Raw genomic sequence first — 20,708 nt, 5'->3', positions numbered from 1 at the left:
CTGATCCAAGTTCAGTGACAGCTTCACTCTCTAGAGGGTGTGTGGAATGAGTTGTAGGGGATCATGTTTCTTCCTTGACACCATTATGTGATTACAGTGGGGCCAATTCCAATACTCATGAGCCTTTTGCAAAGATTCTATTTCTTGAGTAGCAGAAGAGCCAGAGACTTCTAAGCCAATGTGGCCAGGCAGGGTGGAGAAAATGCAAAGTTTTGGTTTTTTTATTCAAATTTTACTTTTGCTGAAATGTTCTACACTGAAAGAAAAACTATTTGAAAATTGTTTTAAAAGGTATCCCGGATTCGAAATTATATCATTTTCTGGTTCTCTGGAATGAGACAATATGTCTTGTAAGAAAAGTTGAGCAAATAGGTCACACACCAGATGGAATAAAACCACGGCATCTTAGCAGGATCATAGATCCAGAGCTGCAAAACCATCCAATCCAAACCTCGCATTTTAGAAATAAGAAGAGTGTGGTCCAGGGAGGCTAAGCAATTTTTGCAAAGATTTAGTTCTTCTAAAGGAACAGCAGTCAGAGCATATGGAATCTAGATGGAACCAGAGTGGGTATAATTAATTTCCTTGAAAAGCATTTTTCTGGGCTTCAGAAAAGAAACACTGCATGAAGGGGTTCTAAGAAAGCTATGATTCTCTCAATATATTATTGCTATTCTTAACTTATTCTTGTTGCTACAGCATAAAAAAGGTTTTTAATTGGCTTGATGAACTAAAGCTGTCTTTAGTAAAAAAGGATAATTAAAAGGGCATTGACTCATTTTAGTATATCCAGAAGTGGGACAACTAAGATGAAGGGTAGACTAGAAAAATTCAAGGAACTAAGGATATTTAGCTTGGATAATAGAAGATTTGAGCAGATAGCTGGAGTGGAGTGGGGAGGAGAAGAAAGGGAAAGAAATCAGAAGAAAGGAAAGGAACAAAGCGAGTTTTATTCCTGTATCATCTGTCTCAGGAGATGGTGGGTTTCCCTTCGATGAATATCTTCAGCTGAATCTACATGAGTACTAGCCAAGGATGTCAAGTAGAGGAGATCTCTATTCAAGAACGGGTTGGACAAGTTGACCTCTGAAATCTCTTTCAACTCATCATCTCTCAATCATCAATTACTTCACCAGTGCTGAGCACACAGTAGGTGTTTAATACATGTTTATTGACTTTCATTAATTGATTAATTAATCATTCATCAAATCAATTTCTTCATTGTCAACTGCTCAAGAAAAATATTTTCATTATGAGTTTTAAACTCAATCATCCTGGGGCGGCTAGGTGGTGTAGTGGATAAAGCACCAGCCCTGGAGTCAGGAGTACCTGGGTTCAAATCCGGTCTCAGACACTTAATAATTCCCTAGCTGTGTGGCCTTGGGCAAGCCAGTTAACCCCATTTGCCTTGCAAAAAACCTAAAAATCAAAAAAAAAAAAAACAAAAACTCAATCATCCTGTAAATCAGGGACCTTCAATAAATAATAATTAAATTATTTTATCTATCCTTAATTCCAAATAGAAAAAAAACTGTTTGAAAAAATCAAGAAAAGAAGAAAGCTCATCTTTCTTTTTGACCTTGGGCAAATCATTTCACTTTGATAGACCTCAGTCTCCTTATTTATAGGTTGTAATTAAATGATTACTAAAATCCCTTGAAACTTTAATAATTCTTTGTAATTCACAAGGAATGAATTTTCCCCCTTAGTTTCTCATTTTGATTTGTGTATAAAACATTTCACATAACTTAAATCCAGTTTAAAATAGTTTTAAAAATACAGATTTATTTTAATGAAAAGTAAGATTTTTCCTGAAATGTTTAAGAATTGAATTGTAGAATCAGAGCTAGGAGGGATCTAAAGTTCCTGAATCCTCAAGTTTAGATGTCAAACATCTCAACATCCTTGACAAGTAAGTGGTCAGTCACTTAGCCTATGCCAGATGTCCTTTGGGGACAGAGAACTCAAGTCACTACCTCCCTGGGTCTCAATTTCCTCAGGAGGTTGAACCAGATAACCTCTTAAGTCCCTTCTGGCCTTAGAACTATGAACTCAATTCTTACCAAACTTGTTTTAATTAATCAACTGATATGCTCATTTCTCAATAACCACTGGAATTAGCTTCAATAAATAAAATAACCAAGTCACCAATTTTCTGATAAAGCTACAAAATTAAAGGAGAAAGGGAAAGAAGTGATCAAAATGATGAATCACTGCTTTTGTCTAGTATTTTTAATGCTTGATAATTAGACCTACATTTATCTCAGTTGTGAAAAAAAATAGACTTGTTAAAAAAAAATCATTAAATTGGGTGTTCCTAAAGATGATTCAAATTAAGCAAACTAAGATTTCAATAAAAATCCACCAAAGGGACAGGAAAGATCATGAACTACCAGGAGTTTACTGGTTGGTAGCTTTAAATAAATTTAACTAGCTTCAAGGTTTTTAACTGTCCTCAAAATAGTGTTTTGCTGAAGAAGCTAATTCAGCTCCCCCTCCTCATACCACCCCACCTCACACCTCTTCTAACCCATGCTCCACAGTGAAAGCATTAATAACTCAAACAAGCATTTATTTATTTATTGGCCAAGAAGGGGCCTTGCAGAACTAGTATAGTCAATAGCAGAACCCCATAGGAGCATCTGTGGTTGGGACTGGTACACAACTGAAACCACTTAAGGTGGGTGACGCAAAGAAAGATGGCAAGTCAACTGATCCTTCAAGGACCAGCAGCATTTCAATAAGAGAAGGCACATCTCAAGGAAAGGGGGGCAGCAAGAATAAAATCACTAGAATAGTTTAGAAAAAGGCTTGGTAATCCAATGTGACTGGAATGCAATGTATCTGAGAGAGAAGAATCATCAAGATAGATGGGACCTGGGGTGGCTAGGTGACGCAGTGGATAGAGCACCGGCCCTGGAGTCAGGAGTACCTGAGTTCAAATCCGACCTCAGACTACCTAGCTGTGTGGCCTTGGGCAAGCCTCTTAACCCCATTTGCCTTGCAAAAAAAAAAAAAAAAACCCTAAAAAAAAAGATAGATGGGACCCTAGAGAAGCTAAAGGCCAAAGGCTTTTTAACCTGGAGCTCAAGGACTGTTAAGAGATCTATGGATAGATTAATAGATTACAGGAGATTTGTGAATTTAGAAGGGAAAATTATTATTATTATTATTAATATTATTATTATCTTTATTTTCACTAACTTATTCTACCTAAAATTTAGCATTACCTTCAATGATTTTCAAAAAAAAAAAAACACTACTTGGAGATGAGGGTCAGACTTCATCAAACTGCAGAAAGTTTCCAAGACACACACGAAAAGGTTAAAAATACTCTTTTAGGCCAAAATCTTTCTTTTAAAAAAAAAGAGGTCCAGAAAGATTAGAGAACTTGCAGTCTTCTCCCTTCCAAAAGCTGAATTGATATTCCTAAACTATAGTCCCAACCATCACTTTAACTACCAGTCCTTCAAAACTATTCAGTGGTTCCTTACTACATCAAGAATAAAATATAGAAACCACAATACAGCATCTAAAAAATACCCCCCATCTACTTTTTTCATATTATTTCATCATGTATTCTCTTCTAAACTGTTTTGCTTAGAGCAAAGCTCAGTGGCTCAGTGGATAGAGCACCAGCCCTAGAGTCAGGAGGACCTGATTTCAAATCCAACCTGAGACACTTAATACTTACCTAGCTATGTGATTTTGGGCAAGTCACTTAACCCCATTGCCAAAAAACAAACAAAAAGACAAAAACAAAATTGCTTTGCTAGCTACCCCTACCATTTCCTATTCTTATATTAATATTCCACCTCTGGGCCTGGTATCAAGTAACAAAAATTAAGTGTTCATGTAGAAATTGTACAACTGGACTGAGACTCCTCTGTTCTCATACCTCTGACACTGATTAGCTATTTGACCATGGGCAAGTCGCTTAAATTCAATCAGCCTCAGTTTCTTGATCTCTTACATGGTAACAATACCACAGAATTATTGTGAGATTCAAATAAGAAATAATGTCTGTAAAGCACCTAACAAAATTGAAAATGCTCTGTATATATATCAATTTATGATGATTATATTACAGCAATGATCAAAGTGAGAAAACATTTATAAGCACCTAATACATTCAGGAAGATAGTGATGGATATAAGAGAAGCCAGGTCCTGTTAGTATGAATATTAAAATCTCCTTGGAGGGATAAAACATAGGCATTGGGAAAAAAAATTAATTAAGCATGTGGCAAATGAGTGATTAAAGTAAAAGGCAATAAATAAATGCTCAAGTAATTTGGAGGAAAAAAGAGACAATAATGAGCTGGGGCAGGGGAAAGCTCAATGACCTTGAAGGATGGGTATGATTTTAAAGGCAAGAAAAGCTTCAGGCACCCTAAGTAGGGGAAGTGAGAAGATAAAGCTAATGAGGTAGGCAAGGAAGAGGCACATTCAGGGAACAGTTAAGTGCAAAGACTTAGTCAAAATTGAAGATTAGTGACCAATCAGAGGAGGGCCAGAACAGATTGTGAGAAACTTTGAATGCCCAGCAAAGGTCTCTAGATTTTATGAAGGTAATGGGGACTAAGGAACTTCTGCTAATTTCTTCACTCATTAGTCTACTACATCACAGTGGCATGAGAGTCACCCTTACTTCTCAGAGGCTGAGAGAGAAAAGACCAGGCAATAAGCTACCCAGAGTCTGTTTAAGAATCAGCCTGGCTGGGGCGGCTAGGTAGCACAGTGAATAGAGCACCAGCCTTGGAGTCAGGAGTACCTGGGTTCAAATCCAGTCTCAGACACTTAATAATTACCTAGCTGTGTGGCCTTGGGCAAGCCACTTAACCCCATTCCCTTGAAAAATCTTTAAAAAAAAAAAAAAAAGAAGAAGAAGAATCAGCCTGGCTAAGTCTAGAGGAGTTGAACCTCATGAGTTGTGTTTTTGTCAGCCAGGGCAAACAGCTGCTCCTCCACCAGCATCTTAAGACACTAAAGAAGGAAGAGAACTGTTAGTGAGGGGGGATGTCATCATAGCAAATACTAGATAGACAATTGCAAAATGAAGTGATCCTTGCAGCTCTGTTGGGCAACAGGGAAATTCGGGAGGTTTCTTGGGAAGTGAGACATGAGGCCTCTGGATGACAGGAAGCAAATAGCAAGGGGAAGTCTGGGAAAGTAAATGCTGCTATGATACAATGATTTAAATGGATAGAAGCTCTTTTCAGTAAAATCTTTAAATTTCTCAAATGTTGGGATGGTATAATGGGTGGGATAGGGTGAAAAAGAGAGAGCCCCTGAATTGTCTGTGCTTCCTCCAGAAACTAGAGGACCACATTAATCTAAGACCCGATTCTCAATGTGGGAACTTCAAAGAAGATAAAGAGCAAGGCAGTGGAGGTATAAAGAGAGCCGAAAACCTGAGTTGGAGCCAAACTGCTGGGTGGGGGACTGGATAAGTCATGTGTGGTCTCTAAAACTGATTTCTCACCTTAAGAGTGGCAGTGCTTGTACCACCTAACAATGATCCTGAGCAAAGAAATTTGTAGACAGAAACTCTTCTAAGTGTCATTTGGTGTTCTTGAGCACTAGACTAGGAAATAAGGTGGTAAAGTATGGTGAATGGGGATAGAAGAAGTTAACACAGGAATCACAACTCATGGGGTTTCTCCAAAGCAAAAGCAAGGAGCAGGGCTGTAGGTAGTAAGTCTAGGGATGCAAGGAGAAAAACAACCCCAAGTTTTGTCAGAAAACTAATATTTTTATAAAGGCTTTTTTTTTTAACCTGAAGTGCTGTATTTTGTGAAATGTTAGTTCCTAGGAGTTAGATATCAAGGTTTTGGAATAGTCAAATAAAGACAAATAGCATGCAGTCCTCGAAGGGCTGATATTACAGAAAGGGAACCTAGGAATGCCCAGCTTTCCCATCAGTTTTAATTGTCTTTAGTAATTGCCACTGTCCCTGAGATTCCGTGAGCCCAGATCTCCTTGCTTTACACCCTACACATGAGCTCTAGCAATCCTCAAAAATCTCTATTTCTTCTAGTCCCTTGCTTCATATATTACCTTTAACTTAATACCTCAAATTATTTAGTAAATCTTTCTAGAGCAGAGGTTCTTTAAGGGATCCTGAATTTGTTTTTAATACATTTTTATAGATTGTAATGTCTCATATTGTTTATATTATATAATAGCATGTTTTTATTATATCAATACTAAATATTTATATATTATGTCAGTGTTAATTTTAGTTACATGTAAGCATATTAGTATTCTATAACATATATACATAAATATAATTGGTTTCCTTTGTAATCCGATGTATTTATCACATGCCTTTAAAAGTCTCATTCTAGGGGGCATCTAGGTGGCACAGTGGATAAAGCACCGGCCCTGGAGTCAGGAGTACCTGGGTTCAAATCCGGTCTCAGACACTTAATAATTACCTAGCTGTATGTCCTTGGACAAGCCACTTAACCCCATTTGCCTTGCAAAATAAAATAAAATAAAATCTCATTCTAAGAAGAGATCCTTAGGCTTCACCAGACATAATGCCCTTTGAGGAAGAAGCATGGGAGAAAGTACTGGATTTATGACTCAAGAGACTAAGAAAACTTTTTGAGTCCTGCGTCTGACATTTCTATCTGCCTCACCATGAGCAAATAAATAACTCACTCCAAGGTGAGTTTCTACATCAATAAAATGGGAATAATGGACTTCTACTGCCTACCTCATCAGTATATTATATATATATAGAAATTTGAGCGACTATTTTCACCAGTCTTGACCATGTCACTGCCGTTCTCTCTCACAACAGGGACAATGAAGGCACTTCTAACAGTGAATTTCACCCAAGTCTCAGGCACAGGCAAAATCCCTACTAAAAATGCCCTACCCTCAAATATACACAAAATAAAATTACCTCCTCCTAACAAAACATGCTAAAAATTCAAGTCAACAATTTATTAGGAATAGTTACCATTGTACTAGCACTTTCCACTGAGGACTGGCAGGCTGCATCTTGACCTGGATATGTATCTTATCTTAAATGAACTGCCTTAAAAGCTCCCAGAGGTACATAACATGAGAAAGTATTCACTTTCTGTTCCTGAATATCCCAGAGAGAATTTCTGCAAGTGAAGAAAGATAATCTGACACCCCCCTTCCCCACACAACCACCAGCTCACATACCTTGATGACCACATGAAACAACGTCAACAGAAACTCAAGCTCTCAACAATTTCACCTGAGGAGTACCACCAGCATCACCAGTCATTTTATAAAGTGCCTACTTTGTACTGCCATTAATTTTCTACATTACCTATAAGGCTCCAAACTCAACAAAAAACATTTTCTGGCACATTTCCCCCAGTAGGATGGGAGTTCTGAGAGGAGCAGGTTTTGCATGCATAGGCCCTCTAAAATCACTTCCAGACCTAAATCTATAACATCAAGACATAGGAGTCACCTAATAAGTACTTGTTTTGTGGATTCTGACACCATTGTGAGACAATGGCATATGGATGTATCCCCCTTTTCTAAAGAGTGACTTAAATGACTGACCTGGTTCACAGAGTTTCTTGACATCACAGCTAGCAATAGAATTCAGGTCACTTTATTTCTGGAGTTTCTTTTTAGTTAGGTCAAATAATGTGGAAAAATTACCTTCCAAGATCTAAAGAAAGCTAGGTCAAATGCACAAAGAGTCCACAAAAAAATAATAAAGCTTAAGTATGGTGGAAAAAGCCCTGGAGTCAGGGGAAGGAGGTTGAAATGTGTGACCTTCAGCAAATCAATTCATGTCCATGAGCCTCAGTTTTCTCATCTGTAAAATGATAATGCAGCTGACCTAGATAATCTCTTGGATCAAATGAGATATTTGTAAAAGCAACTAGCACAGTACTGGTATAAGTTGTTTTTCAGTCATGTCCAATTGTCCTCCACTATCTCTCAAAGTCAGTCTTAGCTCATGGTTTATGGCATCCATGACACTATCTATCCAGTTTCTCCTCTGCTGACCCATTTTCCTTTTGCCTTCAACTTCTCCCAACATCAGGGTCTTTTACAGTGAGTCCTATCTTCTCATTAATTAAGCTTAGCATATAGTAGGTGATCAACATATATTTCTTTCCTCCCTCCATCTAAGGGCCCAGACAGCTCTAACATCCTATAATACTAGTAAAACTGCTCATTTATTTATTCAAATATTTGGTAAGTGACTACTATGTGCAATATATTAGTCACTGGGACAGGGGAAGATGATAAGAACATGTCCCCTCCCTTCAAAGAATTTTAGTAAGGGTGATCAGATATATATAAAAACAGACTCTGAAAAGAATTTGGGAAATTGAAACAGTCTGGCAAACTCAAGTTTTTGCTGGTTTACCCCTGCCCCCCCCAACTTCTCTCCCACCCCTCTCCCAAAAAACCATTCCCAGCTTGCTCAAATAGATTTTCTTACAATGTTTAGGAAAATAGTTTAATTTTAGTAACTTGGAAAATTCCACAAAGCAAAGTGATCAAAAACATATCTGCCCTGAGGGAAAATTCTAACCAAAATAATTATTTCTGACAGAAGAATTTTCTACTTGGTTACTTCACTTAGCCATTCAAAACACTCCACTCCTGCAAAGGGGTGATGGAAAGGTGTGTTTGCAAAGTATGACCAGTTCATGTTCTTCCCCAGAAAACAGTGCAGTGAGAACATTGGCTCTGTCAGGGGAGACAGAGTTTCAACCTTTGACCTTAGCTGAATGACCCTGGTCAAGTCACTTCCTCTTCCCCAGGACCTCAGAGTGAGGGCAGCTAGGTGTTGCAATGGATAAAGCACCAGACTTGAGTCAGGAGAATGGAAGTTCCAGTTTGGCCTCAGACACTTGACTCTCACTAGCTGTGTGACCTTGGGCAAGTCCCTTAACCCAGACTGCCTGGGATCCAGGGTCAGTCCTGATGACTGACCACTGGACCCAAGATGGCTCTGGAGGAGAAAATGAGGCGGATGACTTAGCACAGCCCCCTCACTCAAATCCAATTCATGAGCTTGTTATCACATCACCTCTCTGATGTTGAAAATAAAGACGAACATCACATAAAATGAGAGGGGCATTTGCGTGGAACAGTGGATTGAGTGCCTGGCCTGGAGTCAAAAAGACCTGAGTTCAAATTCAGCCTTGGATGCTAATTGTGACTCTTAACCCCGTTTGCCTCAGTTTCCTCACCTGTAAAATAAGCCAGAGAAGGAAACGGCAAAACTACTCTGGTATCCTTGCCAATCAAATCCCCGAAGTGGGAAGAACTGGCCCTTACTGAAGCAGCGGAACAAAGTCCGAAAAGGTTCCAAGATCTCAAATCTCTCCTCCGTGGTCCGCTGAAGTCAAGTCCTAGGAATTGCATGTGCTCAGTTGGGCTAACTGGGGAATGGACCTGGAGAGAGCCGCCCCTCAGAACATCCCCACGAGGCTGGGAGGGCCTGGGAGGGCCTGGGAGAAGGCTGGGAGGGCCTGGGAGGGCCTGGGAGAATTCTCCTCAACTGTCAGATAAGACAAGGCAAGTCCCTTCCCCCAAGGTCACCCAGTGAGTCAGGGGAGGTGGGACTGGCGGGTCAGTAGATCCCGGGCCTCGTCTGGGCCGCTTCCTCTTTGGGGGTGTCTACCCCGACTCGGGAGAACCGGCTTGGGGGTGGCGGAGCCCACTCTGCTCCCGGGCGGCCTGGCGGACCCAAGCAGTGACCCGAAGGGCCCATGACCGGGAGGACGCCCCCCCCCCAGGCCAGGAGACCCCCTGAAGAAAAGGCCACTGGCTGGCCAAAGCACACTGGAAGCCATGATTAGCCTCGGGGTTTCTGTGGGCAGATCCGCGCGGCTCTCCCGGGGCAGCCCAAGGAGCCGCACACTCTGCGGAAAAGTTTAATGGGACTCGGGCTGGGGGAGGGGGCGGCGCTCCCCCGGCGCGGGCCCGGCCTCCTCCCCAGGCGCCCAGCTTGGTAATTAGCCCCTTCCCCGAGCTCTCCCCGCATTTCCTTTCAGATTCCATCATTAATTAGTTTTAAGGACTGTCTACTGGCAACTTAAACAAAGCGAATGCCTCGAATTCCTTCTCAGCCCATTGGTCTAAGCCGAACCCAGCATCGCCGGGGACAGCGGGCGGGCAGGGCGGACAGCTGCTGGGGCTGCAGCCCCCCACCCCGCTCGCTTCTCTTCCTTCCCCTCTGACCTCCCCTCGGCCCCTTCCCGGGGCGGGGAGCCGGGCTTCTCCCTCCGGCCCCGCCGGGCCTCCTTCCCACCCACCCCCCAATTCCTGTTCCTGTCCCTTCCCCATTCCCAAACTCTCCCCTCCCTCCTCGATCTCCCGGACTCTTCCTGTAGGATCACTTCCTTCCTCTCAGGAGTCTCCCCTCCTCCCCGCACAGCCCCCGAGACTCGATTGGGGACCCCACCTCCACCGCGCCCTCAAATTCTTCAGACTTACCATTTTCCCGCCCCAAGCCCCAGGTCTCCCAGCTTCCCACTCCCACTCGCCACTACCGCTCTGCTTTTGGCTCCCCCCACGCTCCCCCGGGGCTCCCCCTCCTCACCTCTCCGCCGACTCTTCCTAACTTCTCAGTCTCCCCTCCCCACGTCTCTCGGCTTTTTCTCCAAGCCTCTCCCTTTAGCAGATTCTCCCCCTCCTCACTGCTCTCCCGGGATTTTCTCCCTCCACCTCGGACTGTCCCCTCCTCACTTCAGATCTCCACTCATTTCAGATCTCCACTCACTTCAGATCTCCCCTCCTCACTTCAGATCTCCACTCATTTCAGATCCCCCCTCCTCACTTCAGATCTCCCCTCCTCACTTCAGATCTCCCCCTCCTCACTTCAGATCTCCCCTCCTCACTTCAGATCTCCCCCTCCTCACTTCAGATCTCCCCCTCCTCACTTCAGATCTCCCCCTCCTCACTTCAGATCTCCCCCTCCTCACTTCAGATCTCCCCCTCCTCACTTCAGATCTCCCCCTCCTCACTTCAGATCTCCCCTCCTCACTTCAGATCTCCCCCTCCTCACTTCAGATCTCCACTCCTCACTTCAGATCTCCCCTCCTCACTTCAGATCTCCCCCCTCCTCACTTCAGATCTCCCCTCCTCACTTCAGATCTCCACTCCTCACTTCAGCTCGCCCCTCCTCACCTCAACTTCTCCCCCTCCCCCAGCTCTCCTCAGCTTTTCACCTTCTCCAGATTTCTCCTTGGAGTCTCCTCCCAATCAATGGCTGGACTGGGGCTCCCGGCCCCACCACGCCGGCCCCTTCCAGCGCCGCAGCCTGTCACTCACGCGCTCCCTCGGCCGCCCCCCGCCCCGGCGCCCCCGGCTGCCTCGGCCTCCGGCCGGCCTGTCAGCCCCGAGCCCCGGCGGGGTCCCGCCGCCTTCGGAGCGCCCCACGCGCCCGGCCGGGCTCCCTCCTCCGCCCGGGGCCCGCCGGCCGGAAAGCCCCCGCCGGGCTCCTGGCCCTCCCCGGCCCCGCTCCCGCGGCCTCACCTGGGCGGCTGCGGCCCCGGCCCCGGCCCGGCCCCGGCCCCGGCCCGCCCGCGCTGCGGAGGTTCCCCGCGCTGGGCTCCTCCGGGCGGCCGGCGGCTCCGGCTCCGCGGGACTGACAATGAGGGGCGGGCCGCGGTGACGTCAGCGCCGGGCCGGGGGCGGGGCCGGGCCGGGGGCGGGCCCGGGGGGAGGGGAGGAAGAGGAGTGGGGCCCCCTCCCACGGCCCCTCTCCTCCTCCCTCCCCTCCAGTCTCCTCCTCCCTCCCGGTCCTCACCCCTCCCAGCCCTCCTCCCGCCCCCCTCCCAGCCCTCCTCTTCTTCTCAGCCCCCTCCCCCCAAGGCAAGTCTGGACTTAGGCACAGTCCAGTGAACCAGGGACTCCGGCACCCAGAGGTAAGAGCCTGGGCCGCGCGGGGAGAAGCAGCGCCCCGGGAGAGCGGGAGGGAGGGAGGGGAGCGTGGGAGACCTGGGATTGGCTGCGGCATTCCAGCAGCCCAGCCCCCTCATTCCACCCAGGAGGAAACTCAGACCAGAGAGGTAGGGTCCCACAGCTACTCCACGGCGAAGGAGCTTGGGTTCACAGTTTCAAAGGCCCTCGGAGCCCTTCTGGTCCCCCCATCTTACAGATGGGGAAACTGAGGCTTCCAGAGGTTAAATGACTTGCCCAAGGTCACGCAGCTAATAAATTGCGCAGGATTATGTTTATCCCGTATAGATTATGTTTTAATAGCCTACTAGATTTTCACCTTCCCATTTCTCCTTGGGATTTCCTCCTCCCCATCAAATCTCCTTTCTGGGAAGCTTGACCTTAAAACTGCACTAAGACTTTGGGGACAGGACTTTTGTTTGTACATGGTTGTTACGTCGTCTCCCCCATTAGGCTGTGAAGCCCAGGAAGGCAGGAATTATTTGGGCCTTTCTTTGTATCCGTGCCTGTAAGAGCTAAATAAAGATTCCTTGACTTGACTTCCAAGGCCACCTGGCCCATCCTTTTATAGGTGAAGAATAGGAAGCCCTGGAAGGGTGTGATTTGCCCAAAGCTACACACTAGTGTGGAGTGTCACTGGTGGGATTCGAACTGGTGACATCTAACTCCAATCTGTGAGCTTTCCACTATACCCTCAATATTTCAAGGATTTTTTTTTTTTTTGGCTAAACCACAAGCCCAAGGAGCTAGCTGAGCCTCCCTGCTAAGAACTTTGCACATTCTTATTGGGTTTTTTTGGTTTGGTCAAGATCTGTGATTTCATTGGTCTAGAGACACCAAGTGAAGAAACTCCCTTTATGCCAGCTTCTTCCACACTCCTTGGCAGTTTAGGATCTCTGAGAATGGTGGGGAGGGCACCTCTGGGGGAGGAATGGGGTGGCATGTTAAATAATTTGGCCAGGGCCACCCAGACAGTTTGAGTCCTAGGCAGTTCTTGGACCTAGTTCCTCCATATTCTCTCTGCTCTGCCTCATAGTAAGCAATTTTTATAGATTTGTTGAATGAAATTGTTGACTGACTTGTTAACTGATGGTCCAGCTCATTGCTCTTGGTCAGTATTTTTCCATCTCTGCAAGTGCCTGTCAGTAAGTGGCTGCTGCAGAATTCTCCTGTTAGCTCTATGCTGCAAAGCTGACCCATTTCTGCCTCGTGGCTGTCGACTCCTCGTGCCTCCCCCCCCAAAAATGTTTAAATGTCACGTAACATCTTCTGCAGTCCTCCAGTGGAACTGCAGCCAGCATCTTTGGCCCTGTTGGACTTCAAGGAGAAAGGGAAGTCCTGCTGAACCACCTCTCAAACCCCCAAAGGCAAAAATGATTGCCCCTTGAAAAATCTGGGGAGGGGGATTGATGAAAACATGTCAGAAATAAAAGGAACTAGTATTGGGAGGATCATTCCACAAGAACTGAAATTTGAGAGTCTCTTACCTTAAAAGGGAATGAATGAATGAATGAATGAATGAATGCATGCATGAATGTAGACATTACTTGAAGGAATTTGGGTGTAGTAAGACAAGAGCACCTACCAAGAGCACCATCCTAGTCCAGATCCTTAGGCTCTCTGTAAGGAGCAATCCCTGGCATCCCAGAGAGGGAACAAGTTTCTGGCCAAGCTTTTGTAAGACCTTGGATTCTTATTGACATGCAGTTCCAATTCCATCTGGAGGGACATGTGTCTGTCATGTCATAAATACAGATTCATAGACTTTTAGAAGTCATAAAGTTGGAATGGACCCACCATTATGTGCAAAAATACTAGAGAAGGATGGCCAGCCCTCCCAAGCACACTGATCCCTTCCAAAAATTGTCCTGGAAGTACAAACACTGACAAAATAGTAAAATGTCAGAGATGGAGAGGAGACTGAAGCGTGGAATCTTAATAACTTGTATTTCTGTATCACTTTATAATTTGCAAAGCATGTTCCTCACAACAAACCCTGTAAAGTGGGGAGGTAACAATTATCCTCCTTTTAGAGCTTAGAAAGCTTAGAAAGATTAAGTTGATTGGCTCATGGTCACTTAATCTATACATTTGGAACTATGCTAAGGGGAGTAGGTGGGACAGTGAAATCAAGACCCAAGTTCAAATTTGACCTCAGATACATACGCCCTCTAAACTACAACTTGAAGAACTAGAACTAATCTGTGGGCACCTAGATGATCCCATAGTACACAGTATTGAGCCTGGAGTCAGGAAGACCTGAGTTCAAATCCTGTCTCAGACACTAGCTGTGTGATCCTGGCAAGTTACTTAACCCACTTTGCCTCAGTTTTCCCCATCTGTAAAATGACCTGGAGAAGGAAATGACAAATCACTCTAGCATCTTTGCCAAGAAAATACCAGTCAGGGTCACAAAGAGGCTGCAGACACTGAACAACAACAAAAAGACTATTAAATGTCAAAGGCAAGATTAAAACCCAGGCTCTCCTGATACCAATATCAGTATTTTTCTATGATACTCTCTTCGAGCAGAAAGAAATAATAAAATACAGGTTGTCCAAGATGGAAGAAGCATCAGAACATAGATGTCAGAACTGGAAGGGACTCCAGAACACAGATTGTTAGAACAGAATGCCAGCACACTGAATGTCAGAGCTAGAGAAGCTACTGGAACATGAATTTCATTAACTAAGAGTGATATATCAGATTCTATAGTTCAATCTCTCTCTTTTTGTTTGTTTTTTTTGGGGGGGTTGTTTTTTTTGCAAGGCAAACTGGGGTTAAGTGGCTTGCCCAAGGCCACACAGCTAGGTAATTATCAAGTGTCTGAGACCAGATTTGAACCCGGGTACTCCTGACTCCAGGGCCAGTGCTTTATCCACTGCGCCACCTAGCCGCCCCCAATCTCTCTCTTTTTACAGTGAAAACACTGAGTCCCAGAGAAGGGAAGTATCTTATCAAAAGTCACTAGTGAGTTAATGACAGAACCAGGATTTGAATCCAAGTCTCCAAGAATGGGGTTCTTTTTTTTTTAGGTGAAAGGGGTTCTTTTAATTTTTTTAACAATACCATAAAATGGTATTTTATGTCTTCTTCCCTCAATAGCCACTCCACCACTCTAAGAAGTGCCAAGAAATACCATCCAGAGACCCAAGTTACTCAACATTACAATAATATTTATCTATAATCGTGGAAATATTCTGTGGCACATAGTGTGGTTTGCCCAGATCACAATCCTTTCAGGATACCATGGGTTCCCCAACACTCATACTCCTTCCCCCAACAACTTCCTCTCCTTCTCTGATTGGCAGCAGAATAGGGGAAAGAACATTAGACTGAGTCAGAAGGCCCAAGTCTCTGTCTCTGTCTCTAATTTGCTATGTAACCATGGCAAAATTACTTCGCCCCTCTGGTGCTATAAAATGAAGAGGTCTAGCTAAATGATCTCAAGATTTCTTTCACTCTTAACATCCCACGTTCTAATGTCTTATCCAGATCCAACATCCCATGATACCTCTTTATCTGACATTGATATGCTGACCTCCATCTTCAAACCCTGGACAATGGCCTTCTGTATACTCATCTCTACCTCCTAGAATTTTTATCTTGCTTCAAAGTCAGGGGAAGCTAGGTGACTCAGTGGATAGAGCACTGGCTTTGGAGTCAGAAGGACAGGAGTTCTAATCTGACCTCAGACCCTTGACACTTGCTAGTTGTATGACCTTGGATAAGTCACTTAACCCTGATTGCCTCGAATCCAGGGCCATTTCTAATCATCCTGATTCATATCTGACTACTAGACCAGATGTCTCTGGAGGAGTAAGTGAGGCTAATGACTTAGCACCCCCCTCCCGCCCCACTCAAATCCAATTCATGTGGTTGTTGTGGTATCACCTCTCTGATGTCATGGTCTTCTTTGAGAATGAAGTTTCATTTGTTTCATGGTTCAACTCCAGAACCACTTCCTCACCACTGGGAAGCCTTCCTTGATAGTTCCAAATGTTACTAGTCTTTCCTTTCCAAGAAAATTACCTACAATTTGCTTATCCCTATAAATCTACTGTTAATTCCTCATGCTACTGGGAAGCTAATTGAAGTTCCTTGAAGAAAGGACCATCTCATTATTTGTCCATGTATCCCTAGTACTAAGCCCATTGAGTTTTTCGATTTTAACCTATTATTTCATCAGCATAGGGAATTTCTGGTAAAAATGTTCCTTTACAATACCAGTCATTACTACTGCCACATTACCACAGGTTTAGATTAGAGTTGCTTCTGAGAAGCTAAATGATTTAACCAAGGTCACATAGTATGTGTCCAAGGCAAGACTTGAACTCTGGTCTTCTTGATTCTCCAAGGCCAGCTCTTCTCTGTTCATTATACTACAAGATTACCTACACAGTGCCCTAATAAGTACTTAATAAATGTACTTAATGGGTGCTGAGGGCAGCTAGGTGGCACCATGTACAGAATGCCAGCATGAAATCAAAAAGATTCTTCTTCCTGAATTTAAATCCAGCTTGAACACTTACTAGCTATATCATCCTGGGCAAGTCACTTACCCTTTTTGCCTCAATTCCTCATCTATGAAATGAGTTGAAGGACAAGTCTAGTATTGTTGCCAAGAAAATCCCAAGTGAGGTCCCAGAACTAGACATAACTTAAAAATGACAAGAACAGCAACAAAAATTGAATATTTAATAAGTGTTTGTTGTGCTACATTAAATTTAGTTACATTGTGTTTTCTCATACAGTAAAAGATCTCTTCCCCTCTAACATAATATGAACGATATTCTGTGTTCTCGGATCCCTTCTAGCTCTGATATCCTGTGTACTCAGGTCCCTCCCTTCTCTGACATTCAGTCATCTAAGGGCCCTCCCATCTATGACATTCTGCGTTCTAGGGTCCCACCCTGTTCTAACATTCTGTGTTCTCATGTCCCTCCCAGTTCTAACATTCTGTGTTCACAGATCTCTCCCAGTTCCCAACATTCACAGTTCTCAGTCCTTCCCAGCTCTGACATCCTGTGTTCTAAGGTCTTTCCCAGTTCTTGCATTCTGTATTCTAAGGGCCCTCCTAGCTCGAACATTGGGTGTTATTCCGATCCTCTGATATGCCATATTCTAAGGTTCCTTCTAGACCACCATTCTACGATCTGCCACTCTGTCTCTTCCCCACACTCCCATGCTTCAAGGAGGCAGTCACTTTCATGAAATACTAATAGGACTGCACCAAAATCCCAGGACGTGAGCAGAGAGGGGAGGGGAGGAAAGGGGGAGCCAACCAGCCAAGTTTGCTGCAGTGAAGGCTGAGTTCTCAGTGGCTGGAGCCACTGTTTCCAGGACTCCCTCTCAGCCAGTATACCTTTAGTTCCAGAGAGAAGGCAACTCCCTGCTCTAGCAGCCACTGAAACTGTGTTCATCTCCCCCCCAAGCAGAGCAGATTGGCAAGGTCACCAACCTCCAGTATTCCTCTCTGGGAATCTGGTAGTAGGGAATAGAGGAAGGAAGGTGAATGGGATCGCTTGGTATTTTCTTTCTCAGAGCAGTGAGAAGAGGCTCCTGAAGCACTAGCTTTGTTATCCAAGATCCTGGGCAGGCTGGGAATAGGAAGGTGTTCACATAAGACTGTTTTTGCCCTTCCTCCTAGACTAGGCATGGGAAGTACAAACAATGCTCTGTGAATTCTCTGCATTTCCGACTGGATCAGTTGGGCGGTGCCAACTTGGTTTCCTGCAGTTGTAAAGCAGGCACTAAGGGAGATGGGGGCCCCACATCAGTGCAGGTTCCTTGCTTTCAATAGCCATTTCAGTGGGAGGATCAGGGCTAAGGAACCTCCCAGTTCTGCTATTCAGGGTTCTAAGGCTCCTTTTTAGCTCAGCCAGTCTAAAGTTCCCTCCCAGTTCAGAATCATAGAATCAAGGCTTAGAGCTTGTAAGCAACCAGACATTGGCTACCTCATTTTACCAGAGAAGGAAGTTTAGCCCAGAAATGTGAAGTGGCTTGCCCTGAGTGGGGACTTTAACCCAGTTCTGACATTCTCTGTGCTGAGCTCCCTTCCATTCTGACAAAGGAAAGTTAGGTGACTGTAGATAGAGCACTGGCCTAGTAGTCAGAAGGACCTGAGTTTGAATCCAGTCTCAGACATTTGATACTTACTAGCTGTTTGACCTTGGGAAAGTCACTTAACTCTCATCCAGGGCTGTCTCCAGTGGACCTGATTCATAACTGGCCACTGCACCCAGATGATTCTGGAGGAGAAAGTGACTTAGTATAACCCCCTTCACTCAAATCCAATTCACGTACTTGTTATGACATCACCTCCCTGATGTTGTGATCTTCAAAAATGAAGGACAAACATTATCTATCATTCTGACTCCTAAAAGTCATTGAGGGAACATGATAACATATGGAAACTCAAACCTCCTCCTTACTCAATTGTTTCACTGTAAAAATATAATATAAATAAATATGAATATTTAACACCCAAAATGTGCCAGTCCCAGAGTCAGGAAGGACCTGAATTCAAATCTCTGTCTCAGTTATTATTAAGTTGTATGACCCTGAGCAAGGCATTTAAACCCTCTAACTCCCAATAAATGAATAAAAAATGGAGTGTCTACTTCCTGGAATATCTAGGAAACTAGTGTTACTGAATAGTGAGTACTCAGAGGGCAGTAAAGCATAGTGGGGAGAACAGTGAAAACAGAATCAAATCCTAGCCTTTGCCTCTAATTGGCTAGAGAGTAGATCTAAAGTCAGGAAAACCTGAGTTCCAATGCAATTTCAGCTGTTAGCTGGTAACCAGGCAAGTTATTTAATCTATCTGCCTCAGTTTCCTTAACTGTAAAAATGAAAATGATATCTCTAAGGGTTATTGGGGGGATAAAATGAGGTAATGTTTATAAAATACTTTGTTGCTGTTATTATTATAAACCTCAATTTGCTCTGTAAAATGGGATAATAACTCTATTACCTGACTCTTGAAGCTATTGGAAGGAAAGTCTTTAAAAACCCTTAAATGTTATCAAAATGAGTGTTTTACTATTAATGAAGTCAAATGAAAATTTAAGGGCACAAGATGTGCCTATGAAGACAAAAATGACAGACCTTATTTTCATTTGGGGGGGGGAACAAAAGGGCCACCCACTATTGCTATTGAGCTCCATAATCCCTTTTTAACCAAAGCTTAGATCATTGCCTCTCCCTCATCTCTCAGTAGCCCTCTATACCCAGCCTGCCAAGATTTTGGCAGAAGCTCAGCTCTCAAGCTATTTCCATCAGATACATGTTCTGTAGGCAGCTACAGATCTGCCCTCCCATTCTGTTCTGGGCCTTGCCCTGGACACTTCTTGGCTCCACACCTTCTCTCTCCCTCCCTTATACTTTCAGTAAATGGCCAGTTTGAGTGGCAGGTCTGGAAAGGATCTGGCCCTGTGATTTCATAGTCTAAGGTACTTTCAGGTGAGAGAACTACCTCTACCAATGAGAAGTTAATTCCTTGTCTGCCACTTAAGAAATGACTGGAACACCCGGAGATTATGGCTGCTGCCTAAAGTCACACAGCATTCTTCAGTCAGGATTCAAACATTTGTCTTCCTGGCTCCAAGACCAGCTCTCTACACTATACCACACTGACCCTCAAATGGGCAGATAGGAAAAGCAAAAACCAGGAAAGCCAGGAAACAATCATCTTCAAGTTAGAAGCATTAAGGTTCAACTTGGAAACTGTGGGAGGCCACAAAGCCATAGCAGTACATGAAGATTTCTTGAAAAATAAATGGACAGGCAAAATTATTGATGATTTCATGAATTTGAATATAACTCCCAACAATAGCAGAGTAGAGTTCATTGTTTTAGAGAAACAAAAACTCAAAGCCTAATTAATAGATCTCATATCAGAAGCATAGAATATCACAACTGGGAGGGTCCTTAGAACCCAGAATGTCAAAATGGGTAGGGTCTTTAGAACATAGGATGTCAGAGCTGGGAGGATCCTTGGAACCTAGAATGTCAGGGTTGGGTGGGTCCTTGGAACCTAGAATGATAGAGCTAGCAGGAACATTAGAACACAGGATGTTAGAGCTGCAGAGGCTTTGGATTCCAGAATGTCAGAACTGGGAGGGCCCTTTGAATACAGTGCCAGAAGTGTATTAAAGCCTAAGAACATAAAATTTCTGAGCACCCTTAGAATATAGGATCTTATAAAAATTGAGTGTCACTGCTAATCCATCACTGTTTGCATGTGGTCTCCCTCATTAGACTAGGAGTTCCTTGAGGACTGAGATGGCTGTTTGCCTTACTTTGTATCCTTAGTTTAACACATTTGGGCTCATTGTAGGCTACCTGCATATGAAAAAAATTCTCTAAATCATTATTGATTAGAGAATTCAAATTAAAACAACTCTGATGTATTACCTCACACCTATCAAGGTGACTAAAATGACCAAAAAAAAGGAAAATGGTCAATATTGAAGAGGATGTGGGAAAACTGGAACACTAATACACTGTTGGTGGAGTTGTGAGCTGATCTAACCATTGTGGAGAATACTTTGGAATTATGTCAAAAGGGCTACTATACACTTTGATCCAGCAATACTAAGTCTGTATCCCAAATACATCCAAAAAAAAAAGAGGGAAGGACTTATTTGTACAAAAATATTTATAGTAGCTCTTTTTGTCGAGTGTAAGAATTGGGAATTGAGGGGCTGCCCTTCAGTTGGGGAAAGTCTTAACAAGCTTTGGTATATGGTTGTAATGGAATATTATTGTGCTATAAGA

At 43.8% G+C, this 20,708-nt stretch overlaps 1 protein-coding gene and 1 long non-coding RNA gene across 8 annotated transcripts in view; one reads left to right on the top strand and one right to left on the bottom strand.

Moving 5' to 3' along the window:
- The window catches only part of LUZP1 (leucine zipper protein 1), a 99,165-nt gene extending 87,575 nt beyond the window's left edge, over positions 1-11,590 (bottom strand). For 6 of the 7 annotated variants that reach the window (XM_074218167.1, XM_074218169.1, XM_074218165.1 and 3 more), the window contains exon 1: positions 11,502-11,590. The gene's annotated coding sequence lies outside the window, so the exon portion shown is untranslated. Of the gene's footprint in view, positions 1-9,211; positions 9,704-11,501 lie in introns of those variants that run through there. The other variant, XM_074218170.1, reaches the window with a different exon arrangement.
- A 201-nt stretch (positions 11,591-11,791) lies between these two features.
- LOC141509007 (uncharacterized) overlaps positions 11,792-20,708 on the top strand; it is a 135,672-nt gene continuing 126,755 nt past the window's right edge. The window contains exon 1 of the long non-coding RNA XR_012474561.1: positions 11,792-11,893. This is a non-coding gene — a long non-coding RNA (uncharacterized LOC141509007). The remainder of the gene's footprint in view (positions 11,894-20,708) is intronic.

Source organism: Macrotis lagotis, chromosome 1, assembly GCF_037893015.1.
Source record: "Macrotis lagotis isolate mMagLag1 chromosome 1, bilby.v1.9.chrom.fasta, whole genome shotgun sequence".
NCBI lineage: Eukaryota > Metazoa > Chordata > Mammalia > Peramelemorphia > Peramelidae > Macrotis > Macrotis lagotis.
The sequence above is the reverse complement of the archived record's forward strand: the minus strand, read 5'-3'. Positions and strand labels throughout refer to the sequence as shown.